Below are 22,785 nucleotides of genomic sequence, written 5' to 3' on the forward strand. Positions count from 1 at the left end.
GTTACATCACAACCTTTCAATTCCACCATCTTTTTTGACAATTACAAGGGTGTTAGTGCCTGATGAACTGGTTACCTAAAAAAGGACAGTGACAGTCCCTTTTCTGGGGAGATTTTGCTTTCATTGTTGATTCTTTTGTCATACCTCCATTCCAATCTTAGGCAAGGTCTAAGTGGGAGGAGTCCGACTTGATCTGCAACACAAGACGGTGAATAGAGGGAGGCAGGGCGAGAGGGTGCCATGCCCCACCAAAAATCAGCTAATTATTTATGTATGGGGGCTCCTCTTCTCATAAGTGATTCAACTCTATGATGATTAATGCCTTTATTAATAACTATTGGCCCATTCACCATCAATGTACAATTGACATCCCTTGTCTTTTTACTCAGCACTCTGAACTTCCTTGTGGAAATCCTCCACCACCACCAATTCACAGTTTCTGGTGGAGCAGAACCTGTCTCTGGCTGCAGATGTACAGACACTTGAGCTAGACCCAGTCAATGACAGCAGTACCAGCTCCTGGTCATAGTAGTGGGAACAACGGTGGGCCAATCAGAACAAGTGAGACTCAACTGAGTCTTTGGACCTACTGAAAAAGAGAATCTCTTCTTTCCTGACCAAAAGCTACAAGACTGTAAACCTGGGGGTGTTGATGGACACTTCAGGGACATCTTGCTTGGGATCAATGTTTGCACAAATGAAAACCAAGCCAAGAAATGGCAAGAAACTGAGTTCTGATTCAGTCACATGCATCCCCAGATTCAGACATGTCTGAAAGCATAATTTGACTTTCCACACATACACATATAAAAGAAGGTAAAGAGGACAGTTCAAACACTTCAATGTAATTCTGAGACCTGGAGGAGAAAAGAGGTGTTGTGGGCCACAGTTATTCTCATAGCTATAATGCCACCACCCCTCTTCTCCTCCAGTCAAGAAAGAGAAGAGATTGCAATTATGTGGGTGACACTTTAATGAAAAGAGGTCTCTGTTCTCCCTTCCCAATAGCCTCCTGGTTAATTAAAAACAGTTTCTAATCCCTCTGTGTTCTGGAAAATGTGGGGCTTACTTTCCTGGCAATTGTTTGATTAGGAAAGTAGGATGAGCAGACAAAATGTAATTTGAAATTGAACACCCAAATTCAATTTTTCTCATTGTCTTAGTAAATTCAGGTAACCCACATTGAAGGAACTAAGTCTGTCTGTTAGACCTTACAATTCAGGGTAAGGAATCATTTTGGGGACATATTTCCTGAGGTGTAAATGGAGTGGGATCTCAACCCCAGTTGATAAAGCAAGATAAATTATTCCAAGTTTATTTTCTTGTGTTTCCGATTGGCTTCCAGCAACATTCTTGGCACACAGTGCTATTGTTCACAGAAGCTGAGGTAAATAAAATCTTCAGAGAAGATTCCCTGCCTTCACATCTGTTCAACAGTGATTTCTAGCCCTGCACATTTGTTTACCTATGTCAACTCTAAGGGTAGGGCACAGGTCTAATGTGGCCAACCCACTAAATAGTAGTGATTGTTTATTTTTTAGAGTTAACAACCTTTTTATATTATTAGATATTATGAGCTAGATTTCCCCTTAATAGTTTGCAGTTCAACTTTCTTAGGCCAAAATTTTATCTAAGGAGCAGGAGGGTTCCTGGCACAGCATTGTACCACTGACCACTGTACCTTTTAGGGAACTGGCCTCAAACACTATGCTTTCAAATAGTTCATTCTGAGACCTCTCAAAGTGGATGAAAATTCACGATGAACAAACTTGCATGAGGTTCTCTAGGTCTCCGGGCATTAATGATCCTACAGAACCTTTCCCATGTGTTATCTTGTGGGCAAGCTGTCTTGAAGGATAGGAATTCCACTGAGATGATACGGGATGTGTTCTTCCCACATTTGCAACAGCCCGCATCTCCTTTAAAAAATATACTTTATTGACCTGTTATCACTTTGGACTGAGCTGCACACAGAGCAAGAATAGAAGAGAGAAAAAAAGAGAGAAAAAGAGTACATTCCTAGTGTACTGATGGCATAGCTTTATTGTCACAAAAGAGGTGAGAGCTTAAGAAACAATCTAGTATTTAATTAGTATTAAAAAATAGTGTTAAGATTAAACATCTTAAAGCCCAGATAATTATTTTTGGCAGATGCCCTGTTACACTATATTTGCTTACAAAGCTAACCACTCTGAACAGGATTTTGTCACCTAGGGTGGCAGGTTTTGTTGGAGGACTCACAGGAAGTTATAAGGTTAGCGATGCTATAAGTTTTCTAATGGGACCTTGCTTATGCCTAAGGCGGTGGGTGTTTCACAGAACTCTCTAACATTTTTCCAGGCTAAAATAATCAGTCATGCTCTTTGGCATCAGATTTTGAGGTTTGTGAGAAAAATCTTGTCCCGTTCTCAGTCCATGTCCATGTGGAGGCGAGGTGGCATTTTACAGACGTATGTTTTGGTTAGGCTTCTCAACTTTTAAAAGAGTTGTCAACTATATTCCCATCTCAGCCGAGGCTTAAAGCATGGTCTGTCCCTAATTGGCAACAGAATATTTGCACTCCAAGTACTTGTCAAAAGAGGATAACGCTGAATGCTCGCTGCCCAGTGCCTATCAAAAATCAGTCATGAGAAATTGTATTTATGGAAGGTTGCCTGAAGGACATGCATTCCCGTTTAGATGTTCTAAATTTTATTTTTGGGTTTAGCCAAACCATTTGCGAGTAACATACATAAACGCCATGGCTATGCTGCATCAAAATAATAGTTATCATGTGTGGTCACGTGCCTAGCACAGAGACGCTTTTCATACACTGGCAATAATCTTTAAAATAATTGTGCAAAGTCAGGGTCAAGAGCTGTTTTCCAGGGGAAGAAACAACCTCAGCACCATCAAATCACTTGCTCAAGACGACCCAGGAGGAAATGGCAGAGTCACAATTCAAACCAAAGTCTGCCTGGCTCTGAATTTCATGCCCCGTGAAGCTAGATCTGCTTTTACTGAATTGCATTCTGGTGTTACAGCAGCCTCTACTGAGAGAAATTAGAAGAGAATTCTATGAAGCACAGAATTGTATTGAACTCTGGAGATTTGGTTCAACTTTATGGAGGCTCTTGAGTAAGCATTTCTGAGATCTTAATACTGGATATAATTGGGCTTTCACTGAGCAACTAATAGGCTTAATATAAAAATATTAAGAAGATTATGAATCATGATAGTGTTTCCCTTCATCTACTTTCTGGGAAGCCCAGATCCCAAGTTTTGATCTTCCTTTGTCTGTACTTGAGCTCTTCATGTGCCATCTTTACCCCTAGTATCTTATTTACCCTCCCAGTCGCTGGCCATCAGTGTGATTCCTTTACTTACACATTCACTTGTCCTACTGCATGTATTCTTGTCATCTACTTCCATTATTTTTCTGGAAGGAGATAGGATATATTAAAACTGAAACAAAAAGTCTGCACTTACTAGGCATTGACTAAATGCTTAATAGTTAGAATGCGAAATTTAGTTAAAATGCTAAATGGCATTTTATGTATAGTAAGACCTTGGATTGTGAGTAACTTCTGTGAGTTTTCCTCAAGACAGGCAAATATTTCTAATAAATTTTGACTTGATAAGCAAGCAATGTTTTGCAATATGAGTAGTATGTGAGGCTGAATGTCACATGACCACAACTGAGCCAGTGGTTCTTCCCTCCCCCCCCCCGCCCCCTCTCTCTCTCTCTCTCTCTCACTGCAGGATTATAGGTGATCACCTCCCATCCTTGGATGCTGAGTCTCAGGCTGCAGTGTTTGGCAGAAATCAGTGATTTTTTAGAATGTTGGAGGGTGCCTGCACCGGGCATTAGTATATTTTTTGTCACTTCGAAGCACCTATGGACAATCCTTTGCTTCTCCATACAAGAGTTAGCTTAGGAATGCTTTACTTCATTCTAGGTCATTCGTTAGGTTCCTTGTTGAAGTTACACGAAAAGAAGATTCCATTGAACCAATAGATAGCAGTTATTCCATTACTGATAGTGAAATTCGTCCTACACAATAACCCTCTTTCTGGTCTCCCTCACACAAGCTATGAAGGTTTTCAAAGGTAAGTGCAAGTTAATTTGTTTATTTTTCTTTATATTTTGTATGTTATTATTTTGTATTCTATTACAGTATTGTAATCATTTTTATATGAATATTTTTGGATTGTGGAACGAGTCAGCTGCGTTTCCATGATTTCTTATGGGGCAATTTTCTTTGATGTACAAGGACTTTGGATGACAAACATGTTTCCATAATGAATTATGCTCACAAACCAATGTTTTACTGTATTTTCTTTTTAGTCCTATAGCAACTGTGAACTAGTTTATATTACTAGCCCCATTTACAGGGGAGAAAAGTGAGGCTCAGAGAGGCTGAATAAAAGGCCCAAGGTCACACAGTAGAGACAGATTTCTGGCTGACTTCACAATCTGAACACATAACCACTATGCACGTGTCTTTTCAGCTTCACATTTTAGTGAGTTAAGGGGAAGAGATGGACACAATATGATGAGACTAAAAGGAGACATGGGGGAAAGGAAATAGGAAAGGTGGGGAAAAGATTCCCTAAAGGGAAGAAAAAGGAATAAGGAAAAATAGAGGAGAGAAAAGTAGGGTAGAGAAGAGAAAGAGCACAGGACAGGGATGGAATATGTTCACAATTCTGCCTCCAAAGTATGTAATTATACGAACTCTCAGAAGGACGTTTTCGTTAAGTGCCAGCCCGGAGTATTACCAACACACAAACACCAAGTCTGCATTATAAGTTTCTGTACCTCTTCCTCTTTGAACCGCTCCTTCATGCAAAGGGTCTGCTCTTCCTTATTGCTATTGATCCTGTGTTCTGTTTCTGTACTCAACCCAAGTAGATTCTACCACTGGATGGAAAATGGGGCCACTCTCTTTAGAGCACATGATATAGCAGAGGCAGCATTCAAGAGAGATTTCATGGTGTTCATTTACAGAAAAAAAAAAGGGCTGTTTTTTTCCCACTCCAAATAAATTCCTCTCTATTATTATCCATGGAAGTAAACAAAAAGAAGACTTAAGCACACAAATGAACAAAACCAAAACCAAACTCCTATATTTTTCTGACCCTAGGCAAAGAAATCGTCCTCTTTTGGTTTCTTTCCACAGCCAGGGACAGGAAAGGTGACTGGATGGGGGGTGGGGTGGGGCGGTGGGGGAAAACACTCCTGAGAAGCACAGCTGTTTACATGGACTTCTATACATCACAGTAAGTTTGAATTTGAATTTATAATTAACTCTCCAAAACACTTTAAAAGTAGCCCTTGCTGTATTAGAAAATAGCTTCTCTGCTTTTACTTTCAAATTTAAGATTTATTTTTAAAACGAAGGGTTTTTCCCCCCAGGAAATTTTAAAGGAACTGCTATAGATTAAGAAATGATAGGAGTTTTACAAGTTTCTATTGGCTAGATGTCTGTGATTTTACCAGGTGGAAATATCTTTTAAATTTATTATCTGTCATAGTGATCATCTTTGAGAAACTGTATGAGGCTATGTAATTGTTGATTTCTGTACATCCAGTTTGGACTCAACATTCCAAATAGGAGAATTTGAGTTTATTTTCCAGATCAAATTCTGTGTTTGATTAGGGTCATTCCCAAAGGAGGAAGTATATGTTTGGAGGATGAAGATTCTTTATGTTTCTACCTGGAAGCACTATTTCAGGGTCACACTCTAGGCATCTTTCCTCCTTTCGTGGCAGAGATTTACAAACAGATAAAAATTGGGTCATTTTTAAAGGTGCCTTGATTCTTCTTCAACTGGGACGAGCTATAAAATGGTGAAGTAAGCACTAGGTTTGCTCCCAGGTGTAGCCCCAAATCCACCACCCATGAAGGGGGTTGTGAGGTACAGTATGGCACAACGATCAGCCAAGATTGTTTTGAAGATAATGCATGTGAATGGGCTTTGTAAATGGTAAAACATGAACAAATTAAAGATAATTAGATCCAGATCCAGGTTCATATCTAGCTATAAATAAAGCAAAGACTCTGGATTTTCATTCTGCTACTGTCAATTAGCTAACATTTATCAAGAGCTGTTAGATTATGCCAGAACACACTGTGCTGTAAACTTTTTTTTTAAATTCTTTTAATGTTTATTTATTGTGAGAGGCAGAGAGGGAGAGAGAGGGAGACAGAGGGAGACAGAATCCTAAGCAGGCTCTGCTCTGTCAGTGCAGACCCCTACATGGGGCTCAATCTCAGCAACTGTGGTGAGATCGTGATCCTAGCCAAAATCAAGAGAAGGGTGCTTAACCCACCGAGCCACCCAGGCGGCCCTGGAGACTTCTTTAAAAAGGAGGCGACTGAAGTGCAGGATCACATTAAGAGCTCAACACCAGTATTAGTAACACAGCATTGCCACCAGACTGCAGACAGAGAATTAAGTTGATAAATGGGAAGGCCAAGAAAAATTCTACACTACTATATGATTATAGGATAACGTAGTTCAGAGTTGATGACACTAAACTAAGGATATTCCTGAACAGGACAAAATGGGCCTACATATTATTTTCCAGTTCATTCAATTTTTCTATCACTAGAATACCCAGTAAGAACCTCTGAGCCACAGCTGTATGCTTCCAACAAATCATAAAACATTTGTCTTTTGTAACCATACACAAAAATATGCTTACAAGAATTTTTATGCCAACCTTGTTTAGTTTTTAAACTCTCAATTTAATGCCAGACGTGATCTTTGAATGTCCTTTAAGGATACACTGAAATTTTTCTTTACAGGTGACAGACACCTGACATTTTAACCATTGTGCATGGTATTTCATCTTGTCTATGGGATTTGTTTTTAGGAGTCAAAGGTGCTTAAATAAGAATCCTTCATGGAATGTAATTAATGTAAGCTTTACTGAGCTCAAATTAAACTTAAGATGTTTAAGAGTGTAAATGTCCACAAGAATTTCATGGGATGGATATATATGTTTTCTGGTAGCAAATACAGAGGTATTCAGTTATTTCAAATAATAAAAAAGATGAAAAGAACTTCATTAATGTTGATAATATTTAGGCTAGAGAGAAAGGACAGAGTAAAGTTTTAAATAACAAATACTTCTTTGGGATTTTTTATTGATCAAGTATCAACCTAGGACAGTTTTTTTAATGAACCTACTGACGTTTGATTTGGGTGTTAAACGATTTCTAAATACTAGGGCACCCCCAAGGTTTCTGCAGTTTCCACTTTGAGTTCGTGATTCAACCACTTGGAAAAGACAAAGTCTCACCTTCTTTACACAAATGCTTGGGAATCATTTTATAATGGAGTCCCTCCTCGCGTATGCAATTTGTTCCAAACTAGAGTAAGAGAAGATACAATGAAAAGCTGCTCACATTGCCAAAGGAATGAGAAAAGTTGTCCACGTCTCCCTCTGCTTTCTTCAGTGTAAGAGAACAAAGTTCATGAGTCATCACCACACTCTCACACGACAGAGCCTTTCTTCCCTAGCTTTCAAAGCTTAATTCTACCTAAGGTTATTTTTGCCCGGGAAATATATGGGTGATTTCTTTGATCGACAGCTAAAACATTAGATCTCCCTCTATAAAATGCTTTGAAAAAGTGCATTTGTCTTCTTTGACTCACAGTCTACGATTTATCCTTTGACTTCTTCCCTCAGTCATTTGACACAGGTTTCTCTTCTCTTGCTCTGGGCTATCTGCGTGCGCGCTTGTGTGCGCGCGCGCGCACACACACACTCGTGCGTGCACACCCCTTCAGAATGACTTTATGACAAGTGGTCTGATTCCGAACACTACCTTAAATTTCAGCTGCCCTGTTGGCTCCTGTACTTACAAAGTCTGAATTTACTGTGGGCCCTTGTAGTGCTATTTTTGACACATCATTAAGCTCCCTTTTCATTGGGAGCCTAAGGGCATATTCAGGCTCACTGCGAAGAGCTAGCCTAAATAACGGTTAAAACACGTGTCATGAGCTGCAAGGGGCTTGTTTGCCAGCAGGGCAAACAGTTCACTGCAGCTCAAGCGATACCCTACAACAGGGTGGGTAGAGATAATGAGATAACCACACACCACAAGTGAGTTGTTCATCTTTGTCTTCAAGCATCTAAGAACACAGTTATCTCAGTAGGCTGGTGCACCCCGGGGAGTTATAAATATCTTTCAGAAGGTAAAGAAAAAACTGTCAAAGAAAACACACCCGAAAAATAAAAGCAAAGAAGAATTGTGAACATTTTTTAAAGCAAAATTCCAGCTATATGAAAACTTACTGAATCAGGCCAATTAGTTCTCTGTGCCTTTTTTTTTTTTGCAATGTTTTATTTTAATTGTATGCAGATTATTCTAATGTTATGATGCTAATCAACCTTTGTAGCTATAATAAAATAAAGGCAGTGTCAACACCTCATCAAGTAATCACACTGCTTCTTTTATCCTAGAGACTGTATCTTCCCTACACAACACCTAAGCACTATAAAAAATTATTTATACAAATAAACTATTATCTAAAGACTGAAAAGGCGTAATAAATTATGCGTAATATGGCCCAATTATGTGGTAATTTCTTTGTTTTAATTATTTGTATAGTTTTAATGAAGGGGTTGCTAGAAGGTGGAACCATTTTTATATTTAATGGAAAAAACAAATTTGTTTTAAAGAATGAAAACAAAGATAATTGGCTCTTAAATTAGAGGCATACTAATATATGCATGTTCCTAATTTATTACCAGTATTATTACTTTGTTTGTGCTATCAAAACTTTTTCTCTGGAGCTCTGATGTTGGCTATTCAAGTTATTTTTCCCATTTCTGTTAAATGTATTAATATCTTGCTGTTCATCAAGTGCCAAAATAAGGTTAAAAAGTTCCCTAGATTATCTACAGAAGAAAAATTGGGGTGGGTGATGACAACTCTGATCTTTCAAGATGCAGTTTACGAATGCATAATAACTTAAGAAAGTGAGAAAAAAAATAGATTTATCAAGAAAAGAGAGAACTATCCTCAATTCAACACAGCAAATCAGCAAATTTCTTCAGGGAAAGACATCAAATTTGAAAGGCATCAATACTTTTCTGCTGTCACCAAACTGTTATTTATGCTCATGTGCCAGCTGGATTTGTGTATGTGCGTGCATAATCTTTTTCTCACCACTGATGTCATCATTAAAGCTGTACAAGAATTTTGATTTCGCTTTGCACAATCTTCAGGAGAGACTTGGACATTATGGTGAAAGTTTGTGACAAGTTTGTAAAAGTAAGAAACACAGGCTTTATGGCAGTGAAATTTCACCACTGCAAAACAGAGGAAGGTTGCCTGACCATGTACACTTTTGCCTCTCCAGTGTGCACTGTAGAAACCACACAGAGAAATTCTAGAGAGACAGGTAGCTCACCATTTGGGGGAAGGAAGAAAGACATTTAGAATTACCCACATGGGACTCCCTAGAACGAGCTGCCCTTTTTGAGTTTTCAAGCATATTCTAGAATTATTTCAAGACTAGTGATTTTACAACAACACAGAAAGATACCGACCATGGGGCATCCATTTCTCAAGGCAGAAACTAGTACTGTTTTTTATTGCTGTAAACCCCATTTTTGAGGTTTATAAAGCCTTCAAGATACTGAGGCTTTTAAGTGTTTTCATTTATGAAATCTCAAAGCTGTGATGAATTAATTTTCAGAGCAGGAGGCAATAACCAGGAACAAAGAGACCTCGTACAGCACTCCAGGGGCAGCTAAGTGTAGAGAGCTCAGGTTGCACAGGGGACAAGCAGACAGGGCAGAGGGTGGAGCCTAGGAGAAGGGTCCCTTCCTATAGAAGTACCATGGCTTCATTCAATACTCATTCTGACTGGCCTGACAGTTCAAGTCAGGAAACATGTCCTTCGAACTCTTTCAGCGGCATTTCAGTTTTTCCAGAAACAACGTAACCAAGATAACCTATCGCCAACAAAACTTCATTGGGACATCTCCAGTTGGATTGGACGACGGTGTGCCATGATTGTATATTATCTTTCTTAGTTTAGTTAGCCATTATAAATGCCAAAGTTTGAGAGTTTGGATGCTGGGGATTTGGAAAGGGAAGGAAAACGGATTGTTATCTAGTGTGTCTTATGGAAGTTCAGTGAATATACCTCTTCTTATATTTTCTTACTGTATTCTCACAGAACCGTACCAGGTAGGTCTAGGTTTCCCTCTTCTGACAGAGGAGCTAAGTGAAGGTCAGAGAGGCTTGATAACTTGTCCAAGGCAACCAATTTAACAAAAATAAATAAATAAATAAAATAAAGGAGTTACAAGGGCCTGGGCATTAACACCGGCTCTGTTCTACTAGCTCTATAGCAGCACTGGGCAAGAGACCTCCCAACTCTGGGCTTTGCTGCCTCATCTATACAGTTGTTGTTTGTTAAGAGCAGAGATGCTATCTATGTATGCAACTCAATAGGCGCCTGATCCACCATATGTGCCCACTAAAAGCTGTGCTTCTGTCCGTGCTCTGATCCTGAGGACTTCTCAAAACCATGACAGAGGCACAATCTGCATTCAGGCTGTTTTTCTTCAAAGCTCTTGCCTTTTCCTCAATATAGCTCTTCAAACTGGATTCTGGGAAGAAATGAATGAAATAACAAATCCATCTGTATGTCTGCATTGTATCACTGAGAGGTGCCAAAGGTATAGAAATGCCAGTCCTCAAGGGCTTACTATCCAGCTGGGAGGAGAAAACACACACAGAGGACCAATTTAATACATAAAACATGATATTGTATTGTTAAGCAACAGCATGACGGTAAAGACAGCAAGCACTTTAGGAGTTGAGGGATTTTCATTACTGCATCTCTTCACCTTCTCCAGTCTCCTGTGCTTTTCTGGTTACCATGGTGGCTGGAATCAACCGAGATTCTCTATAAAGACACTTGGGGTTGAGACTTAATGCTGCAAGTTTTGCACCACGAAATTCCCTTTCCCTAGTGATTTTATAATTTCACTCGTCTGAACCTGTGTCTTTGGAATAGATTTAAAAGACCCACATGATGGCTCATGGTTTTGTCCTAAGCAGCAACCTTAGTTTCTTATGTAAACTGGAGCCGATAAATTTGCCATTTCCTATTTATAACATCTTTGCTTTTCTTAGACAAAAGGACAAGATAAGCAAGATAATTATTAGATCCTGCTCTGCCGTTTAAAAATCATGGACTTAAAAATTAAGGGGCCATTTACATGCCAGAAAGAAAAGAGGTTTTGATTAGGAATATTCTCTCTGTATACAGGACCATTAACAATGCCAACCTTGAGTGCTTTTTCCCTAAAAGCAAATCTTACTGAAAACCTGACTTTTAAGCTCTTTCCAGGAAGCTTCTATGGTTTTTACAAAAGCAAAAATGAGTCACGTGGTCCCTGGAGAGGTATCAGAGCACAGTGGTGAGGAACAGAGTCTAGAGCTAGTCTGTTTGGGTAGAGATCCACCACTTAGCAGCTATGGGTCTCTGGGAAATTATTTCACTTCTCTGTCCCTCAGTCTCTTCTCTAAGTAAGTATCTGAAATCTGAAGCCCTTGTATTTGAGGGTGCAGATGGGGGCATTGGTTAACTGATTGGTCATCTCTTAACATCCAAGAGTCTTAATAGGGGCCCCCAATATCAGATTACTCTTTGTGCTCAAGTAAGAGTAAAGTATAATCTGTATACTTAACATCATTTTCTGCTTGGAGTCAGAAAGGCAGATATCCTGAGGCACAGCTCTTGGACGGAACTTTTGGCAATGATATTTAAACATTCCTTTACATATCCTATTTGATTTAAGGCAGTGATTTGTTAACTGGGTCATCTGTAAACACATATCCTTTCCTTTTTTTGGAAATACACCTGTTTCTGGGATTTGATTTGGCTCCTAATTCAAACAGACCTCCAAGTGCTCTGAAACAAAATCAACCTAAAATTACACACTTATCTAGAGTTACATTTAGGCCATATGGTTTAAGTTGTCCAAATGTCACAGAAGCAACAGCAGCAGCCATCATCATACTTTGCACTTACCCAGCATCTTTCCTGCCAGAATATTATGTAAGTTATAAAAGTTTCATTAAGACAGAGGTGTTAACCCTAATTCCAAAAGGACAGTCACTTAACTGTTATGTTTTGTTTTGGCTCTGTTTCATAGTGAATTGCAACATAGGAGTTTCTTCAAGTCTGTAATGGTTCATGATGGCATTCTTATAACTGATAATGCCCAAAGTGTGAACTCCTATAATATGGAAGACAGATGGGAGGCATGTAGGACCAAGACTTTTTCCTGGGTCTTTGAGAAGACTCTTTACTAAATTAGTAGACTCAAAGCATTATAGTCTGAGGACAATGGCTAGAATGTCATTACCACAAACTCCTGTAGAAATAACATACATTGGAAAAGTCTGGGCAGTAAAGAGATCTCAGTGTATCACTTTAAATCTTTACCCACCTGAATTTGAAATTCTCTCTCAGATTACCAGACCTGCTCCTTAGCATCCACCATCATGCCATATATGTATAGCAGGTGGTCAATAAATCAATGTTGACTGGATAGACATATTAATACATAATTAGTTTATTGCAGCCCTAACAACAATAGAGTGTTACAGTGTGTGTCTGCAGTACATGTGATGGATATAGGCAGAAAAAAAAATGGTAAGAGGACACTGGATGAGAAAGATGATGATAGGGTTGACCAGGTTAGGCATAAACTGATTGAACTGAAAGGATTCTCAGAGATGTTCACATTAACTTCTCTAGGTAGTGTAGTGTGACTCAAGATAAAATTCCATCATTATTTTGCCTAGAATTAGTCCTATGGTACTATGTCTGGAATAACCCAGGCAGAAGACAATGAAGATCTATGCTTGCCTCATCATTAACCAAATAACCTTTTAACAAACTGATCAACCAACCCATATGCTAGGTGCTGGGACAGAGGCATGAAAACTTCTTTCAGATGCTGTCCCTGTAGTCTATAAACTTATAATGAAACTCAAGAGCTCAAAAATTCAATCTTTTAAAATATACCCCACTTTTTCCTGAGAAAGTTAACAGGAACCCATGGGGGAGGGGAAGGAAAAAAAAGAGAGAGAGGTTAGAGTGGGAGAGAGCCAAAGCATAAGAGACTCTTAAAAACTGAGAACTGAGGGCTGATGGGGGGTGGGAGAGAGGGGAGGGTGGGTGATGGGTATTGAAGAGGGCATCTTTTGGGATGAGCACTGGGTGTTGTATGGAAAACAATTTGACAATAAATTTCATACATTTAAAAAATAAAATAAAATAAAATAAAATAAAATAAAATAAAATAAAAATAAAATATACCCCGCTTTTGTCCAGTACTGATACTTGGCTATTGCCCCCACATTGAAGTCATCACAGTTAAATATCCAGAAAGGGTTTGTTGTTGTTGCTCACTTGTTTATTTTGAGAGAGACAGAGAGAGACGGGGAGGGGGGAAGAGAATCCCAAGTAGGTTCCGTGCTGTCTACACAGAGACTGATGTGGGGGTTGATCCCATGAACCATGAGATCATGACTTGAGCCAAAATCAAGAGTTGGATGCTTAACTGACTGAGCCACCCAGACACCCCCAATAATGTTTTATGATCAACTGTAAACAGGCCTTTGGGCAAATATCCCACTCCCACCGGAATCTGCTTTCCTTTCTAACCAGGGATAAAAAGACATTAAACCTCTATGTAGTATTTTCCTCCCAGTTGAGTTTTTACATCTCCCAACACTAAAAAACTCAGGTTTATACAGCAGATGACTGAGGGTAGGGAGAGATAAGGCTAAACAACATAGGAAATGTTTTTTTGCTTTACTGGTAGTAATTGTAATGAAATGTAAAATAAGCATGAATAGGTTTCAAAATGGAAGGATTAAGTTATACTCCCTTAAAAATAACAGAAGACATTTAAAAAAAATTTCTTGTCCACCAAAGTCCCTCTCAGGCTGGGTGACCTAGGCCTCGTTAGGATGGATATTCACTCTGCTCTACTGATGATGGGGTATCTGGGAAGCACTGAGGTGCAAACTCAATGGGTTTGAATCTTGGCTCTAGCACTGTCTAACTCTAAGATCTCAGACAAATTTGCCTTTCAGAGCTTTGATTTCCTCTTCCATGAAATGCTAAAATAATAGCACCTTCCTTAAAAGATGATTATAAAGATCACATGATGACATTTGCACACTGCCAGGCATGTAATATATGCTCAATAAATATTCATTCTCCCTAATTGAAAGAAACTAATTCACACATCAAATTCTAGGACTTTATATATCCTCGATTCAGTATTTAATTATGTCCTCTGGTAATAATTAGAGATCTAGAGTAATGACCTCAGGCTAAGCACTAGAAACATGGCTGCATCTGACCACCACAGGGGACACAAAGCCAAGTCCTTTGAATCAATCTTGTATCACCGTAAATGAACCCCATATGCTAAAACTGGATTTGGTTCAAAGTGACACCTACCTTAAACTCAAATAATGTAGCTAGGGAACCCCCCACCCCCATTCTTCAACCCTCAAGGGGTATTCTTGAAGCTATCTATAAATTCATCTGAGAATAGAAAAAACATTTGAGAGAGAACCTCCCTCAAGATTACAAATGGTATTAACAGGAAAATAGGACAAAATTGCAAAGCCTGGAGTATATAGAGAGGAAGAGAGATGAGAAGTAACATGCTCTTCTCTCCTTTCTCACTCCTTAGTTGCAACACTACAGGCCTGGCAAGAGGAGTGTGAGAAAATAACTGTGCCTGGATCTTCTAAGAGAAGAACTCACAGTGTGCAAAGAGATTTTGACCTCACTAGAACTAGATGATTGGGGCTTTTAGTCTCTGGGGATGCTCTGGATTTCTAACGGCTCTCATCCTTTCCCTTTAACTCCTTTGTTGCCTTTTTTTAATTTTGTGATGGGAAAGGTCAACACCTGGGATGGTCACGGCTTACTATCCATGTGCTATTGAGCAAATGATTTAAACTCCTTGGACTCAGTTTCCATTTCCGAAATAAAGGGTACTTTCACAGGACTCAAATATTCCCGTAAAAACAAAATAGTGTAACATTTGTAATATAACCTAGATAACCATGCCTCCCAATTTCTAGAAAGGCAGGATTGTTATGTGAAAGGTAGCTAGACTTGCTTTGAAATTGAATTGGAATATTAAACAAGATGTTTTTGGTGAGCATCTATGTTGATTTGAGGTGGATTTTTATATGTGTGTGGGAGATTGTTGATGGGGAGCTCTACTCTCAGGTATTGCCATTTCTGTAAAACATCTCAGTACCTGGTGCACAGTAGGTGCTCAATATGGCAAGTATCCTTGCTATCTGAGTACCGCAGGACACAGTCAAGCATAAAGCTGGCTGTTTGGCGTGCATCCTAGGCTTAAAGGAGAGAAGTAGATGAGTCCTTCTTTTGTTCCAAAGTTGCCAGCCCAGTTAACCAGGGAATAAAGCCAAGGCCTCAAGGACACATCCCTGGGGCAGAAAGCTACCACCGAAAATAGAACAACGGTATTCTCAAGAAAGTACTTAGGTTGGCCACCGCATATAAAAGGGGGCAAAAGGGAACTTAAGCTACACATCTATGGTCGGTCACAAAGATCGGCACTCAGATTAGAAAAACGCTTAGGATCGAACTTTTTCCATTAAGAATAGCTGACAAATGAGGCTGATTTTCTATGCTGTTGCTACTCACCATTTTATAGTGGCACAACTCGCAACCCAAACACTGTGGAATTACATTCAGTATAGGTTGTTTATCAGTTCTTCTACCCTATCCATTTTTCAGCAGCTGATTAGTCTCCCTGGGATGTAGGACACATCTCTGATCAAGAGCTGCTTGACTCTTTTCCATCCTCGCACGTGCATCCCTATATCCACATTACTTATAATAAATGTGCTCCTATGTACATATATAAACACATTTGTATGCATATATGTTCCCAATGCTGTATTCAAAGACACATCCCGAACGGATGTATATACGTGCTCATATACATATAGGAATCCAACTGGATTCCCAGAGGGAAATGTGGAACACATTGTTTAAAACGTCTGTCATCCATGTAAGAGAAACAGAAATGAGCTGGGCATTAAATTTGCATACAGCCCCGAGCACAGAGGTTCCTGTATGTGCACCGTTCTCCTGTTCTTGATGATGGGCATATCTGACAGAAAGATTCTGTCAGGATTAGCTCAGGAAAAACACCCCCAAGGAGATAATTTGAAGACATACTGAGAATTTGCCTCAATACATGAAAATAAACATGAAATCCTCAGCACTCTCTGCACATTGAGAAGTTCCCACCAACACCCTGCTGCACACCGGGGGATAATCTACTGGAGCTAATTAACACACAGTCATACACAACGCTGTTAGAAGTGGTTGCCACTTAGGATTGATTTAGTTGCTGCAATGCTTAAAAGAGGCTCGAGAAGGTTTTTTGTGTAAATGTGGGAGGAAAGGAGAGGAAATAAAAGTGTAAAACAGCTGCAAAATTAAAAGGTGCTAAGGTCTTTTTTCTCCCCCTGAAGACATTAGGGAAACTTATTGAGAAACTATTAGTATTCCAGTAAAGCCTTTTTACTTGATTTTAGGTTTCCTTCCACGTCAAAATTACACACACACACACACACACACACACACACACACACACACACAGTCAGTGCACAGTCTATAGATTGTGGTTATGAAAAAGGGGATGTTTTACTTTACAAGCAAACAAGTTCTTCATTAAATGCTAACATATGAATTGTGTCATCTAAAAACAATAACAACAACAACAACAACAACAAACAACCTTTCCTCTCCATGTCTGCTTCTCACTTTATCTTTCTGGATTTATGGAGATTTTCAGCAACTTTATTAATTAGTAGTGAGTTTTGGGAAAAATCATCAAGGAATAAAGGGCTACAAACAATTTATTCCTTGCACTATGAAAATGACAGGACAAATCTAAGTACTTGAAAATCTTCTTCCTCAAAGTCAATGTTACGAATGCTATCTTATGAATGAACGTCTCTCATCATCATGATAGTGAAATATCACAACTGAGTATATACAGAAGTTTTAGTAACCTGCTTTTCATTGCTAAACATAATAGAAATAATATAGAAAAGGCCATTAGTGTAAACCGCTAAGTCAGGCTTTATGAAAATTTAGAGAGTTGTAATTGATTTTTTTCCCTGATAAAAGAGTTTACTAAAGAAAATTAAAATAACATAAAAAGGATTTCCGGGGAGAGAGTATTTCCTTTGGATTTAACAAGCTACTTTTTATTTTAGTTGTATTGTTTATATCCTAAATAGCTAGGAACCATTCTTGATTCTAATTCTATTTGGCTATATTTTGCTTCCTGTTAGCTGAGGTACGATTTATTAAAGATAAGAACTATGACAAAAAATTCTGTAAATATATTTTTCCATTAGGTTAGACTAACCTAAAAATAAAAAACTCAACAACAATGTTCTCACATGCAGTATCTACTATGTACAAAGCCCTTTACCACATCTTGAGTAGAACAGAGAGACCAATGCAACCACTCCTTCGTCCTTTAGAGGGTAACCCCAGGAGCGAAGGCAGACACCACCCCAGGGACCTAGAGCAAACAGGAGATAACTGACGGCGGCTATGCGGTGCGTTTGGTTGTGATACGTGGGTGCGCGTTTACACAAGCCTATGTGCTGCGATCAGCTTATTATGTCTGCCACGAGAAAGGGCAAGGCCTCTGCCAGCTTGGTCCCAAAGTTGGTATGAAGCAGTGGGGTGGGAATTTATGTAAGAAAGGAGGTCAGAATGCTTAGTGACGTTTTATTTTCAGTATCTTTCAAAATGCCAACAAATTGTTAACAGTGGTGTTGAGACCATGAATTGTTCCTCCTTAAATGAGCTGTATGGTGGTTTACGTAGAAAATAAAAGCATCAACAAAATATTCAATACTAAAGCTGAAGTTACACAAGTTTACAAGGGTTCTGCCAAGTAAGCGACTGCTTTGAACTGGCCAAAATACTAGATAAAAATTCATGGGCTCAGAGAATTTGCAGTGTGGGGCAAGCACATGTGAATGAGGCAAACAGACTGATTACTAGATGCAAAGGTTGTGTCCTTGCAAACATAATGAGGTTTTTCTTGTTTTTGTTTTGTGCTAGGTCTCCAAATTTTAGCCAAAAAAACATTAGCTGGAAGCAGTTACTCAGTCTACTCTAAATAGAACAGACACTAAGTACCCAAAAGGACCAGGAAAGATCAGCCTTCTACGTTTCGCCTCATTCTCCTTCTTGGAGTTCCCCCATTAACACCAACACCAAGTAATGCTGGGAACAGACAAGGCTTTTGTTCATCATTCTTTAAAAGAAAGAGTTGGAAAGCTCAGGAAAAAATTTTAAATATTTGAACAAACATGGACATTTCGTTTTTATTCCTTTCATTAATTTACTTCTACAGCTACAGTCATCTACTCCAAGAACACTAGAGCCCTACAGATGCCACTTCAAGAGCCTGCTTTTCCTTCCGGATTTAAGGTGGCAGAAAGGCAGGCAGGAGACACAGAAAGAGAGAGATGGATTGAAAAGTGTCAGGATGTCAGTCTCAATGAAATCCTGGCAGCTTCCCAAATGCCAGTTGTAGGAACGCTTTTCTGAACCTCCCTCACTGACTTTCACTTTATATTTTCACTTTATATTGATAAAAAGAAATGAATCTTTACCATTTTCCTCCCTCCTCCTCCAGCAATGTCTGGTTTCTTTCTTCGGTCTTCTGAAACACCGGCACCTTTCTTCTCCTGACGTAGTTCTTCCTTTTTCAATGTATTCTACATCCTTTCATGGAAGCAACCCAGTTGGATTGTATAGCCTGACTTCACGTTAAAATAATGTGAGCTGGGGCATCCGGGAAGCTGAGTCAGTTAAGCGTATGCCTTCGGCTCAGGTCATGATCTCACGTTCGTGAGCTTGAGCCCCACATCGGGCTATCTACTGTCAGTGCAGGGACTGCTTCAGATCCTCTGTCCTCCTCTGTCTCTGCCCCTGCCTCATTCACATTCTCTCTCCCTCTCTTAAAAAAATTAAATTAAAAAGTAAATAAAATAACGTGAGGAGAGGTGGATTTTTACTCATCTTACCCGGGCCTTACCCGAGACCAGTTAAACGGAATCATTGAAGGCAGGAAACTGGTGTGTGTGGGTGTATGTTTTATTACAGCCCTGATGATTTTAACATGCACCCAACAGAGTGGATTGCAGATGATCAGTTCACAAAGTGAGGACCCTGGATCAGCATGATTGGCATCACCTGTAAACTTGTTAAAAATGCAATACTTGCACCCTACCTTACGCTAATATATCAGAAACCTTGGGATCTGGGCTCAGATTTCTGTGTTTTTTAAGAACCTTCCAGCTGATTCTGAAACATGCCAAAATTTGGAAGCCTATGTGCTAGATCACTGACATTTTAATTGTCTAAGTTAAGACTTTTAGCAAAGTCTTATTTAAAGTGTGGTCCCTGACCGGCAACATCAGGATCACCTAAGAGCTCTACCCTTGGCTTACTGAGGTTTTTAATAAGATCCCCAGGTGATGTATATGTAGATCAAAGGCTGAGAAGCGCTGTTCTAAGAACTTATTCAAAATTCCTTGGACCTTGCCAAATAGTTGGCTGTTACAATCTTATTAATACATGTAATAATTATTCATTTCTCAAAAATGGAACCCATTTATCCTTTAGCTATTAAAAGACAGAGTTGCTTTTCCTATGTGGTGCCAGGTCTAAGTCTTTTTCTATATTTCTATTTTTGTTCTAAAGGTAATTTTGCATCTCTGGAGAAAATGGAGAAAAATCTTATGCCAGAACAATAAAATGGATACATCTCAGAACTAAGGAAAAGATCAAGAAGTAAAAAATCAAAATTCCTGATGTTTTCCTTGGTTCTGAGATGTATCCACTTTATTCCTCTGGAAACGGGATCTCTGAGATTTCACAGAGAACAAGGATGGATTCTTTGCTTTGCGTCTACTCCCAAACACAGGAAAGGATCTCCGGAGGTGAAAAAAAACCACACAAAAAAAACTTTATTGACCATAACCACTCCTATATATATGTATACATACATATGCAAATTAGAGGGAGAGGGAAATGTCATCTCCAGCAAGTCAAGTTCATCACCCTCTGAGGGTCAGGCTCTGGTGTGAGGATGGCCCAGATTTCTCTATAACAGAGAGAGCTCTGTTGCTTCTTGTGATTATTCTGAAGCATTACTTTGTGAGAACCGAGGTAATGGCAAAAGGTCACAAACCCACCTGCTTGAGCACCTGTTTTTCCACTCTTCTTCTTTCATTTGCAACTTCAGCCTCATTTAGTTCAGATAAGAACCGATCCCTTGAAACTGCAGGTCCTTCCCTGTTTGGTATCCTAGCCTGAGCCTTGATTTGGAAGGGGTGGTGAACAGGTGGAGAAAAGGGCTGTCACATGATCTACATTTGTAGCTAATAAGAAGAACATTTTCAGAGTTGAAAAGAGCAGACTAAAGAATAATGATTTTAAACTATTTCTGAATCTGATTAAAACCATCGTGCAAGTCAACTACATTCTTTTACTACAGAATATGTCATTGAATCTTATCACCAGAAAGCCTGAAAAAATTAAGAAAGATTCAAAATCAAATGTGTAACATTAAGAAGTGAAGAAGCCTCCTTACAACATTAACGTTAGTTGTCCAGTGTGACCAGTCTGTTCAAAACTTCTTAGTCACTTAGTTACTTCTTCCTGAGCTTCCCCACCCCCAGCCCTGGGGGTTACCCTGTGAGAAAATGACTTCTCTATCTAACCACTTAATGTGAATATTTGTTGTGAACCAGCTGCAGCTCTAATAACCACTGATCCATGGAATCGAAGGTTACTCTCCACAAACAATAAGCTCTCCTTGTTCCTGCAACTGCACTCTGTAACCTTTGCAAGTATTATAAAAAGTAGGCACCATGGATCCCAATGCAATTACAGCCACAAGTTTCTTATGATCAGATTAATTTCAAGCTTCAGTAAAGTAGTTAAAGGTTTATCAACAAAGGTGATAACTGATGACATACAATTGCTCAGACGATGGGGTAGTTTTTCTGCAAAATAAACTAGCTGCACTGTGTTGCCAATTTGGTCAACAGGTAAAACTAAAAATGCTGATGGTTTGAGGTATGTCGACATCGTGGTGACAATCAAAGGTTCGTTTCTTTCCCACATAAATATAATTTTCCATTTTAAGAAACAACATCACTCAGAAAGAATTTTGTTCAAAGGGTCCCTGAACTAAATAAATCAAGCTCCATTCTCTAAAATCCAAATGAGTTCCTTGGTAGCAAAGGAACAGAGGAATGAGTGTTTATAACATGTATTTTTTTGACGACCACAAAAACGTCATGGACTTAGACATTCACAGGTGTGATTTATTACCTCGAAGTAAAATATACTAGTAAGATTTTAGTGTAATTAAAATCCATTTCCCTCCTCAGCAAAATAAGACTTTAAGAAAATATAGAACCAGTCAGGTTCTAACCACTTGTGACTCCTGATCTAGAACAGAGCCTGGACACTTAGTGGGCACTCAGTCAGTGTGAGGGAAGAAGGAAGGAAGGAAGGCAGGCAGGAAGGAGAGAACATCAAAATGGGAGAAATACCCCCGCTAAGAAAAGAGAATTATGTCTCTGAAATAAAAGTTATACTTCTAAAAATATCATGTACTATTTTCAACCCATGAATTAGAAATAAAGGTGCGTTTTGGTATGAAACACATGCTCTGCAACTGTTTGAATTAATACATGCTGTCAATTATTCCAAAAAAAAAAAAAAAAAACAACTGAGAAGAGAGGAAGGCAGTGATCTTCGTTTTCACTTAAATATATACACGGTGGCATTTTGTTGTATTAGTTTAAAAATAACAAGTACAATAATGCCAGTCCTTCTAGCTTTTAACTGTTTTTAACAGAAATAAGATAAAACGGGTCTAAACTGGTGAAGGTTCTGATATGCTAACAGCAATCGTCTTGCTGCTTGTGAGAGTGCCTGACTCCTAGAAGCACTTTTTTGTAATATTGCTACACAGTCCTAAAATATTACTCTATATTTTAGAAGACTTGTGTATTTCTTTTTTTATTTGAAGGGCTGTATGAGAAACAAAGCATTATGTTTCAGACAAGAGTCCTTATGATTTTCAAGATCCCAGGTTATGCACTCAGCCATTCAGCTGTCTCCCACCTACATGGGGTCACAATGCTAAGAAAAGTCACCTCTGAGCAAAATTGTGAACTTCAAGGCCAAACAACCGCATAAATAATCTGTAGGCCACAGACCATCATCAAAGTCTGGAATTTATGCAAATAGTGCTGCTTACATTTAACAGATCTGTAATGGTGTAAGCTTTTCCAGCCTAAATAAATGAGAAAGTGGAGAGCTTTTACGGTGCAAGATTGCTACCTAGAGGCCAAACTGCAGAATAACATACAAAACAATTGGGGGGGGGGGTAGGAAGAGGCAAACAGTAGTTTATCAGGGCAATGTAAATTATATACTGATAATGAGAGAAACCCAGGAGAATGTAAAGATTGTATAATACACACTGGATGTGTATTGGCAGTTTTTGTTATAAAACCATAATCCAGTTTTAGAGCTTTTATTATTTCCCACTTCTTTCTTTTGAAGGGTTCTTTACCTCCTGAAAAATGTAGTGTTTTTCTGCGGGGCAAATATATTCTGTCTCAATAATGT

General features: G+C 39.0%; 1 protein-coding gene and 1 long non-coding RNA gene across 23 annotated transcripts in view; both read right to left on the reverse strand.

The window, feature by feature from the left end:
- Positions 1-22,785, reverse strand: part of MCTP1 (multiple C2 and transmembrane domain containing 1) — a 537,798-nt gene that overhangs the window by 117,771 nt on the left and 397,242 nt on the right. The window lies entirely within an intron of this gene.
- LOC115520589 lies at positions 1,801-21,019 on the reverse strand. Its single transcript, XR_003970817.1, has 4 exons — positions 21,008-21,019; positions 16,023-16,025; positions 15,759-15,765; positions 1,801-3,656 (listed from the first exon to the last, which is right to left on the reverse strand). It is a non-coding gene; the product is annotated as an uncharacterized LOC115520589 (long non-coding RNA).

The sequence above is a fragment of the Lynx canadensis genome, chromosome A1 (genome assembly GCF_007474595.2).
Source record: "Lynx canadensis isolate LIC74 chromosome A1, mLynCan4.pri.v2, whole genome shotgun sequence".
In the NCBI taxonomy this organism is placed as follows: Eukaryota; Metazoa; Chordata; class Mammalia; order Carnivora; family Felidae; genus Lynx; species Lynx canadensis.